The following is a 6,782-nucleotide window of genomic DNA, read 5'->3' as shown; positions in this document are numbered from 1 at the left end:
GTTGTAGGAAGAGCTGGGTAGGGATTACACACTCAAGAGGGATTTGTAGGTAGATATTGATGGGTCACTCCCAAGAGGAACGTGTAGGAGGAGTTTGATAGTGAGAGCACTCCCAAGAACGACTTGTAGGTGGAGAAGAATACTGATGTTACTCCTAAGGCGGACTTGCAGGAGGAGCTGTATAGTAAATTTCACTCCCAAAAGGGACTCGTAGGTGCAGGTCAAAAGTGATGCGACTCTCGTGAGGGACTTGTAGGAGGAGCTGGATAGGGATGTCTCTCCCAAGAGGAACTTGTAGGAGTAGCTTGAGTATGAGATCACTCCTTCGTTCCTGTTAAAAGAAACCTTTACACATTATCTACTGTCTGTTTTTGTTGAATGTGGTCTGCAGTGTGCAGTTTTAAGGGTATCCTCTCTTTCAGTAGAAGAAAACATGGATGTTGAACAAATATTGCCAATCTCCATATTGTCCCCCTACCATCAGTCACCCTTACAACTTCAACAGCTTATTATTTGGAGTGGAAAATAGGAGAAACTGGATAGTAAACTCACTCCCAAGAAGTACTTGTAGCACAAGTTCAATAGCGATGTCATTCCCATGAGTGACATGTACAAAAGGGCGGGTAGTGAGGTCACTCCCAAGAATGACTTGTAGGAGAAGTTAGATAGTGAGGTCACTCCCAAGAATCACTTGTAGGAGGAGCTAGATAGTGACATCACTCCCAAGAAGCACTTGTAGGAGGAGCTAGATAGTGAGGTCACTCCCAAGAATGACTTGTGGGAGGACTAGATAATGAGGTCACTCTCAACAATGACTTGTAGGAGAAGCTAGCTAGTGAGGTCACTCCCAAGAATCACTTGTAGGAGGAGCTAGATAGTGAGGTCACTCCCAAGAATCACTTGTAGGAGGAGCTAGATAGTGAGGTCACTCCCAAGAATGACTTGTAGGAGGACTAGATAGTGAGGTCACTCCCAAGAATGACTTGTAGGAGGAGCTAGTGAGGTCACTCAAGAATGACTTGTAGGAGGAGCTAGTGAGGTCACTCTCAAGAATGACTTGTAGGAGGACTAAATAGTGAGGTCACTCCCAAGAATGACTTGTAGGAGGAGATAGATAGTGAGGTCACTCCCAAGAATGACTTGTAGGAGGAGCTACATAGTGATGTCACTCCCTGGCTATCCATATTACCTGTGGTCTGTCTTCATTGAATGTGATTTGCAGGGTGCATTTTTAAAGAAACTCCCCTCTGGGTAGTAGATAATGGATGCGGCACAGACACACACATGCCATCCAATTCATATGCCCCATAAAAAGGTCATCATGATTTCTGAGAGTGGGGCAGATACCAATCTGCTAGGTTGTCTTATAGTGGTTGGAGTTCATCTTCTGCATGTCTGTAAAACTCAGGTACCCAAAGACTATTACCTAGATTATCCTCTTTTTACACTAGGCTTGTGTGGGTGTATTCATATATAGTACATTGTTGTAAGGGAGGATCCTAAAATAAGCATGTACGTGACAAGATGTCAAACTGGTAGCAAAGCACGTCTTTAGGAGTTTCCCCTTTGAAATATTGTAACAATAAACATAGTTAAAAGAGTGATGGATTTATACTGTCCAATCTTTAGATGCTGAGACAGATGTATGAAATCCATCCAACCCTAAAACTGGCCACAAATCAGAGCTCAACTTGCTGCCATGTGATAGGGAGGGAGATGAGCAACCATCAGACCTGGTGCTGGTTATTATGATGGATCTTCTGAATTTTGCTAGTAAAATCTATAGATCAGAATGGAGCTACAACAGTACTGAACACTATGTATACTGCTACCTGTATACAAAAATATAACTACTATAATACTGCTCCCATGTACAAGAATATAACTACTATAATACTGCCCCCTATGTACAAGAATATAACTACTATAATACTGTCCCTATGTACAAGAATATAACTACTATAATACTGCTACCTGTATACAAAAATATAACTATTATAATACTGCTCCCATGTACAAGAATATAACTACTATAATACTGCTCCCATATACAAGAATATAACTACTATAATACTACCTTATGTACAAAAATATAACTACTATAATACTGCTCTGTATGTACAAGAATATAACTACTATAATACTGCCCCTATGTACAAGAATATAACTACTATAATACTGCTCTGTATGTACAAGAATATAACTACAATAATACTGCTCCCTATATACAAGAATATAACTACTATAATACTGCTCCTATGTACAAGAATATAACTACTATAATACTGCCCCTATGTACAAGAATATAACTACTATAATACTGCCCCATGTACAAGAATATAACTACTATAATACTGCCCCCATGTACAAGAACATAACTACTATAATACTGCTCCCTATATACAAGAATATAACTACTATAATACTGCTCCTATATACAAGAATATAACTACTATAAATAATACTGCTCCTATGTACAAGAATATAACTACTATAATACTGCCCCTATGTACAAGAATATAACTACTATAATACTGCCCCCTATGTAGAAGAATATATCTACTATAATACTGCCCCTATGTGGAAGAATATAACTACTATAATACTGCCCCTATGTACAAGAATATAACTACTATAATACTGCCCCTATGTGGAAGAATATGAATCTGAAGAAGACTTTTCATATGTGACTGGGAGTAGGACGCCTATTATGGTCCTGTTAGAATCCTGCATGGAGACAGTTTCTTTATCATCGCTGACACCTTGGCTGCTCCATAGATAGTGAGGCATGAGTCACATGCAATGAATAGCACCAACTGTTTGTGCGGACTTTTTTCCATTTTGCACTTGAGAACATGACAGCTCTTCAGTTAATATGATTAAAAGCAGGGATGCCTCTGCCAGCACAGCCCAGCATTGCCCTCAGTGCCAGGCAACAGTTCAGAAAGCCTCGGATTGGCACAGTAGTTTCAGGGTATGTTCACACAGAGTTTGATGTGGATATTTTTAGCCAGAAAAATACACACATAAAAACTGCTTCTAAAAAGGGTGTGATTTTTGGTGAGGTTTTAAAAGGACTTGCGGTTTTTAGCATATTTTTCTGTGTGGTTTCTGAGGAATTTTTAATTTTGGATGTAGCAATATGGTTTGGGTTTTGGCACATTCCTGATGCAAAAACCCATTCTGGAAACATGCAAAAGAATTGACATGCCACGTGTTTGTTTTTTTCATGTTTTACACATGGTAAACACGCAGAAAAAAATGTGACGTGCACTTAAGATGCATTTTCTGCTTCAAATTAAAGGGAAGCTTGATGCAAGCAAATTAGAAGTGGTTTTCTTTTTAATGAGAATGTAGGCACTAAATCAACACACACACAAAAAAAAAAACATCAAAAAGCTTCATGTGAGCATACACTGGGGATACGTGCACCAGCGTCTTTTTCAGAACGCTCCATAATCCACCTTAGGGCTGTCCCACACGTCCAGATAATTCCGGTACCGGAAAAAATCGGTACCGGAATTATCCGTGTCCGTGTGCCCCTGCGTTTCTGGTGAACATCAGTGTGGCACACGTGTGCCCACTGGGTACCACACGCACCGTGCTGGGTACCACACGTACTACCAGCATCTGGTGCTGAATCCGCGATTCATATGTTCCCTGCAGCAGCGTTTGCCGCAGAGAAAATATGAATAATAGTGTTTAAAATAAAGATCTATGTGTCCCCCGCCCCCCCCCCCCCCCCTGTGCGCCCCCCCGCTGTTCTGAAAATACTCACCCGCTCCCTCGTTGGCTGTCGCTGCTTCCTGGTCTGGCCCCATCTTCTCCTGTATGCGGTCACGTGGGGCCGCTCATTTACAGTCATGAATAGGCGGCTCCACCCCTATGGGAGGTGGAGCCACCTATTCATGACTCTAATCGGCGGCCCCACGTGACCGCATACAGTAGAAGGGGCGGCCAGCACAGAACACTGCGAGGGAGGCGGGTGAGTATTTTCAGAACAGCGGGGGGCGCACAGGGGGTGGGAGGGCGGCGGACACATAGATCTTTCTTTTAAACACTATTATTCATATCTTCTATGCAGCAAACGCTGCTGCACAGAAGATATGAATCGCGGCTTCAGCACCATGTGGGGGGGACAGCGCTTACTGTAGCGCTGTGTAGCGCTGTCTCCTGCACGCCACAGGGACTGCACACGGAGAAGGTCCGTGTGTGGTCCGTGTTTTACACGGACCCATTGACTTTAATGGGTCCGTGTAATACGTGCGCTCCCACGAACACGGACATGTCTCCGTATTTGGCACACGGAGACACGGTCCGCAAAAAATCAATTACATCTGCACAGATGCATTGATTTTTATGGGTCTACGTGTGTCAGTGTCTCCGGTACGTGAGGAAACTGTCACCTCACGTACCGGAGCCACTGACGTGTGAAACCGGCCTTAAGAAGCGCTAATTAAACACTTAGACTGGTGACACACTTGCGAGTGCAGTGCGAGAAACTCTCGCATCAATACCCGGCACTGCCGCCAGCACTCAGGACCGGAGTGTGCGGCTACATGTATTTCTATGCAGCTGAATGCTCCGGTCCCGAGTGCCGGCAGCAGTGCCGGGTATTGATGCGCGAGTTTCTCGCACTGCACTCGCAAGTGTGACTCCGACCTTAAAGTAATGAACATATGTACTTCAATGTGAAAACGACTTGCTGTGCATATGTTCAGTCTTTTGAGCTTTTTTTTTTTTTAACCCCTTAGTGACAGAGCCAAATTTTAAAAATCTGACCAGTGTCACTTTATGTGGTAATAACTCTGGAACACTTCAACAAATTCCAGTAATTTGAGACTGTTTTTTCGTGACACATTAATACTTTATGATAATGGTAAATTTAGGTGGATATGTTCTGCGTTTATTTATAAAAAACTAGATGGCAGCCCGATTCTAAAGAATCGGGAGTCTAGAATCCGTATATACTTTATTTATTCAAATGTAAGAATAATACAATTAATAAATAATAGTAAGAAAGAACAAAAAATGGCTGCACTCACCAGCTCTTGACAATTCTTGACAGTACGGCACATTTCTGATTGGTCGCTCGCGGCAGGCGGCAACCAATCAGAAAAGTGCCGCGCACCACGAAGGCATATATCTTTGTCCACCCTGAGCGGGTGTAGGACGCTGGTGACGTCACTTATCTCCGGACATTATCTCCGGACAAAGCCACGGAAGTTGGCACAAATTGCCGGAAGTAGTATTCTAGGCAATTATATATTAGATTTTAATGTTATCAGTGTTTACCTTTGAACGTTTATATTGTATTGTCCTGTCACCAGCCATGTGTACGATTATCGGCCAAAAGCCTCTCTGGAACCAATAATCACCCCATGTAAAGGTATCTTTATAAGTTAAAGATTCAGAATACTATGACTTTTATCATATCCTGAACAGTCAAGTTTTTTATGAACCGTTAAGGTTTTCTGGTTGAAGTAAAAAAAACTCTGAGTGTTTACAGTTTGAAACCATAAAATGTTGAAAAATTATGTCATTCTTGAGTATATCACTCAATGGTGCTCATAAACGTGTCAAATTTGATCTATAATATACTTTAATATACGTTACTTTAATCTTTAATATACTTAAGAACAGGGCCCCAGACATCACACAGGGGGTCTGAAACACCGCACAGTGGTCCAAAATATCGCTGTGCTCTGCCTGGGGCCCCATATGCTGCCTGGGGCCCCTGTGCTCTGCCTGGGGCCCCATATGCTGCCTGGGGCCCCTGTGCTCTGCCTGGGGCCACTGTGCTCTGCCTGGGGCCCCATAGGCTGCCTGGGGCCCCTGTGCTCTGCCTGGGACCACTGTGCTCTGCCTGGGGCCCCATATGCTGCCTGGGGCCCCTGTGCTCTGCCTGGGGCCCCTGTGCTCTGCCTGGGGCCCCTGTGCTCTGCCTGGGGCCCCTGTGCTCTGCCTGGGGCCCCTGTGCTCTGCCTGGGGCCCAATATGCTGCCTGGGGCCCCATATGCTGCCTGGGGCCCCTGTGCTCTGCCTGGGGCCCCTGTGCTCTGCCTGGGGCCCCTGTGCTCTGCCTGGGGCCCCATATGCTGCCTGGGGCCCCATATGCTGCCTGGGGCCCCTGTGCTCTGCCTGGGGCCCCATGTTCTGCCTGGGGCCACTGTGCTCTGCCTGGGGCCCCATATGCTGCCTGGGGCCCCTGTGCTCTGCCTGGGGCCCCTGTGCTCTGCCTGGGGCCCCATGTTCTGCCTGGGGCCCCTGTGCTCTGCCTGGGGCCACTGTGCTCTGCCTGGGGCCCCATATGCTGCCTGGGGCCCCTGTGCTCTGCCTGGGGCCCCATATGCTGCCTGGGGCCCCTGTGCTCTGCCAGGGGCCACTGTGCTCTGCCTGGGGCCCCATGTTCTGCCTGGGTGTAGGACACTGGTGACGTCACTTATCTCCGGACATTAGCTCCGGACAAAGCCACGGAAGTTGGCACAAATTGCAGGAAGTAGTATTCTAGGCAATTATATATTAGATACCAGAAATTCGACAAATGTAAAAATAATTACCGTAGCAATTTTCAAACTTTGAATGATTATCCCTTTAATTCAGATAGTCATACCTCACAAAACCATTAATAATAACATTTCCCTCATGCCTACTTTACATCAGCACCAGTTGTAAAATGTTATTTTATTTTGTTAGCAATTTAGGAGGTTTAAAAATGTAGCAGTAATTTTTCCTTTTTTCAAGGAAATTTACAAAATTATTTTTTTAGGGACCTATCCAGG

This window comes from Ranitomeya variabilis, chromosome 1, assembly GCF_051348905.1.
Source record: "Ranitomeya variabilis isolate aRanVar5 chromosome 1, aRanVar5.hap1, whole genome shotgun sequence".
In the NCBI taxonomy this organism is placed as follows: Eukaryota; Metazoa; Chordata; class Amphibia; order Anura; family Dendrobatidae; genus Ranitomeya; species Ranitomeya variabilis.
The sequence above is the reverse complement of the archived record's forward strand: the minus strand, read 5'-3'. Positions refer to the sequence as shown.